Consider the following 5,000-nt stretch of genomic DNA (forward strand, 5'->3'; position numbering starts at 1 on the left):
TATGATATAATTATAGATATTAAGTTGAAAAAATAAAAATAAAAATTACATAAATATAAATACTGAATTGAATGTATATCAAATTATTGAATATTGCTACAATCGGCGTGCCATAGTGGAGCCTCTTCAGTCCATTTCGCATACTTTGTTGCCAATGTTTTCTTAATTAGAAAATCCAGTGAAAAACTCTTTTTCCTAGAACCCCCTGAAAATGATTCAAATTTGAATCATTACTGTAGAGCTCGTAGGTGTGCGTGCTTTCCATCGATCTCGCTGAAATTTGGCGTGTTTACTGGGAAGAAAAAGCCCCAGTTTCCCTGTAAATCTCGGCTTTCTAGTTTTCATGACGCCTACATAACGGACATTGCGACTCAGGCAATTTGAGCTGAGCGAGGCGAAAGTAACTATAAATTTAAGTAACTTCCTTGCATACGGCGGGAGCTACTGAAATTTAAACTGACCAATCAGAATTCAGCGAGCGGGAAAAACTGTGCTATCCTTGTGCTATCCGACGTCACGCCAATTGTTTACGTTCTGATCGGTTAGATCGGTGGACATTCGCTCAGCCTTCTTTTGTGACTCTCTTGACCGTTGCTTCTTTGAACATGACGCATTGTTCTGACAATCAATTTGCCAATCCACTTTATCCAGTTTATGACATGGGCTAGCATGTGATTAACAACCACGATCGCTTTTTGAACTTTATTCTGTAGAAGAAGAAGACGTTGCTGAGTGAACATTTTTACGACGAAATGCCTTGGTTTGTTCAGCACTTTGATGTCCTATAACTGATCAATCAAATTTGGTCCTCTGACCATATGAAGCTTTTTCAGCTCTTGTTTGTGTCCGTCATGATCGAACTTCAGGTGAAGCGCTATGCCGCTTTATGCCGACTTCGATGGCTTTTGATGAGCTTGCCTGCCCAAATTGTTGTTGTATTTGGGCAAGATTGGTCTTATCGGGTTGGAACTTAAATAGTGAGGGGAACAATTTTTCGTTCATCTGCTGTGCCAGACAACAAACAATCCTGTTGGGTGTGACCATCGTCTATCTGATCTGGAGTGGAGTTTTCGTTCAGTGATTACAACTTGCGATTGTTCTGCAAACATCCACGTAGCATGCAGCACTTAGCCTTCTAGTGACTCGAGGATCCCCGGCCCGTTTTGCAGTTTCAAAGGGACTCGTGCATTTTTGAGCAGTTTGTCTTCAGTGCTTGTATTTTTTTTGTTTGTTCCTGGTGGCACAAAGTAACTTTGATGATTTTAAAGAACTTGAATCCTTAATTGAATTAGCGATTTTTTTATTAAGAAACCAACAAGCGAATGGTACACAAAATTAGGAGAAACTGTTGGTTGAATAGACAATATTTGTTGACATAATTATCTACCCAGTTTAAGTGCTAAGCTCAGCAAGTTGTTTGGCTCCACAAGTTTCAGTTTCAGGCCAGGTACAGGTACTGTTGTACACTACCATAGTTCTTTGGAAATTGAATAGCTCCTTGAACACCTGGTTGCTTGAGAAGAAACTTGATGTGTTTGTTCTCTACATTAGTGAATGCAGCCACTAACTGTCCATTGTAGATAAACTCCAGACCAACTCTTCTTTCAATTTAATCTTTGTTCTTCGCAGGGCATCAACAATGGTGTCCCTTGTAAAATGTTAGTTTAAAGAGTTTGTTTAAGTTATTTCCCTTTTCATAGGGCACTGTGGTTGCCAGATTCACTTTCAAACTTATCATGGAAATGTTAATCAATACCAGTGAAAAGTCAGTCCCTTGGATTGTTGATAGAAAATTTATTTAAATGCATATTGAAACATCAGTTGAGGAATATTTTTTTCCTCACTTTGTGAACCTAACATGCATTGCTGCCATTTGTTTATTGCTTGGTCATTCAATGTCTTGATCACATCAAGTAATTTATTTTTTAGGTATTGTGTATTTTTATCTAAAAACTTAACTGGTTGCTTTTTGGAGCCCTTTTGCGGCATATTTAGATAGGCAGGAAATGTTCCACATTTTATGGTAAATAGTTCTGCGTAGTTTTAAGGAATATTGCAGCCAAATCTAATTGAATATGAGACTAAAATATGCTGTTTGACATTTTGTGAATTTAAAGACTATTAATATTGTTTGCACTTGTTTTAAAAGGCTTAAGGTTGGCACTCAAAAGTGTTCCTTCAATAATCTTATTCTGTAAAGATTATCTTGGGAGAATTGGATTAAGGCCAGTTTTTTGTTCTGGCTTCTTTCGCCAGTGCCCTCTGAGAATGGAGTTGATTTGGTTTTGCCCAATGTTGAAAGATGAAACAATGCCTAAACCAACCAGCCACAAGGAATACTTCACGGTGCTTTTTTACAAACATGGACATGAGGGTGCTCGTAAGCATCTGAGCATTGTTTTGCATGCTAAAGTGTTATTATAAATAATTAATTTCTCTGAGGGAGTCTTCTTTTCCTGTTGGTCATTCAAAAATTGTTGGAATAGCTTGTTTGAGCTGTTGGATAGAGGCAGAACATTTGATGAGGCCCTCCTGGGGAGAGGAGTCGTTGTTCCCTTTAAATATTTGCTTGTGTTTCCTTGTTCCCCAAATTACTTTCAAACTTGTTCCCAGCTTTTTGATCCCTAAAATTTAAATTGGTTTTCTTCCCTTGTTCCCTAAAATATTTTGATATTGTTAAAAAAACCAGTGAGGAACATTAAATTTTAGTTACCTAAATTTTGAAATTTTAGATACTAGATATTTTATTCATATTTCTACATTTTTATGTATATATATTTTTTCTTCAATATTATTTTGTGGAAAACCTGTAAAATAGCTTCAGCTAAGTGTTTCTACCCACGTTAAATAAAGTTTATGTATGTATGGCTGTATGTATGTATGTATGTATGTATGTATGTATGTATGTTACTCTGTTCCCCAGTTCAAATTAGCCATGTTCTCTTCCTCCCTAAACCCCTGGGAGTGCCTCTTTGTTGATGTTGATTCTCTTATTGGCCCAATAGCAATTCACTGTTGAATTGCAAGACACAGCAAGTTCTTATTTGGGATTGAGGGAAAAATAAATTTTCGCACAATACAAGAAACACCATTTTGACTGCCCCTTCTAGATCTTACTGTTTTCAGACATGAATCAGCTTGTTTGCACCTTTCTGGCGACCTGCGGGAGGGCAAGCTCTAGAAACCCTTCCTTGGCGAGCCTTCCGCTGAAAAACTTTCCAAGTCTGGCTTTCCGGTGTTAGGGGCCGAGGTTTTTTTGCAAAATTCATCAGCGGCTTCCTTGCAGCTTCCAAATGGTGTTCCTTCGGGCAATGGTTAGTAAAAGTTTTGTAGTGCTTATACAAATTTTCGCTTCTTGAAAATGTATGTTCACACGAAACAAAAAACAGCTTGACAATTTTTCTTTCCCGATACTCCATTTAAAATGCACGTGAGCGCTATTACTAATAAGGGGCCAGAAAAACATTTTGCGGCAATTTTTTTGTCAACAAACTTGGGTTGTAGGCGAGCAGAATTCGAACGTAACCTGTTGTGCTTTGGCTTTTATTTGTGCTTTTTCTAACTATTCTAAGACGAATTCAGGCTGGTATTTTCGAATCAAGTGTAAGAAGACGGCAAAACCGTATTGATTATGTATTTATTTGAGTTAACTTCGCGAATAAAGACCTTTCGACGGGGTAGATTGACAACAATGTCATTTACGCACAACCGGAATGCACTGTTTCCGGTGAAAGGGCAAATGATTGACAGGATAGCACAGTTTTGACTGCCGCGCGCACTGCGGGCGCGGGTTCCGTATGCAAGGTTACTCATGCAGTGACAACCGTCAGAACTGCATTTTATGTAACAACTGATAGGGCTTTTGATGCTTTGTACGCAAAGTGTACATTGCAGAACTTTTATTCTAGGCTTAGTGTTTTTAATGAAGTCATTATGTAATTATCTTTTTAGGATAGGGTAGCTAGGTGTCTCCAATTAGTATGCTGACACCACGACTTGACACCATAGCAAAGTTATTGATTGAATTTATTTCAAAGAATCAATCAAAAGATAAAACAATGGGACAACCGCATTATTTTAAGTTCTTTTATAAATCAATGCGATTGTTAGAGACTGGATCCGAGTGTTTTTGATTGACAGTTAAGTTGCATGCAGTCAGTGAGTTTGTCTGTGTTTTTTCGGGACGAGGGCAGGAGTGGTTTTATAAAGATCTGTAAAAATTTGCTTTGTGTGTGACCTGTGATTTAGTAGGGCAACATTCGATAAACAGGAGGCATTTCCGACAGCGATAAAACACAGGAAAAGAAAAACCATGAATATCCTAAAATATTTCAGTGATTATGCTTTCTTTTTTACCAATCACAGGGAAAAGAGAGTTTCGTTTTAGTTTTAGTTTTGTGATGCCTGATTGGCCACTTCGTCACATTCACTACTAACATTCCTATAACAGATTTACCTGAAGTGAACCCAGAATTTATCGACAATAGGTTTAACTAGTTTTTTTTTCCTTCTATCGTATTCGCGCTCAAGGTGTGTGACAGGTTCAGAATAATCAATTGCAGATACCATTTAAAAAGAGGAGAGGACTCCAGCTTCGAGTGAGAATGGCGCATCAACCCCCTTCCTTCTCACAAAGCGACAACTAAGATCACATACCAAATGCTTTTGGACGGAGGGAATTTTTATGCTTAAAATTAGCTCTTTTTGTCAATGTTTTTCAACAAAATAAATAAAAACGGTGAAGATCTGGTGCAGCAAGTCAATTAAATTCTAATTCAAACGATTTTCTCCCTCATTGGATTCTCGCATTATCCGATACACAAGCAAATCGATTAAGAAATAGCTCTTCATTTGCAAGCAAAGAACTTTGTGGCGGTGCCATTAACGTTTTTCGATAATTATTTCATTAAATTTACTCGATTCGCATTGAACTAGAGCGTACACAATACCAGCGTTAATTCCTCGCACTCTGTTAGAGTAGTCAGCTACATAAAAATTGT

The 5,000-nt window shown here is 37.7% G+C and overlaps 1 protein-coding gene across 1 annotated transcript in view; it reads left to right on the top strand.

Moving 5' to 3' along the window:
- Nucleotides 1-5,000, top strand: part of LOC137979110 (uncharacterized) — a 28,791-nt gene that overhangs the window by 17,939 nt on the left and 5,852 nt on the right. The gene's annotated exons all lie outside the window — the stretch shown is intronic.

The sequence above is a fragment of the Montipora foliosa genome, chromosome 12 (assembly GCF_036669935.1).
Source record: "Montipora foliosa isolate CH-2021 chromosome 12, ASM3666993v2, whole genome shotgun sequence".
NCBI classification, from domain to species: Eukaryota; Metazoa; Cnidaria; class Anthozoa; order Scleractinia; family Acroporidae; genus Montipora; species Montipora foliosa.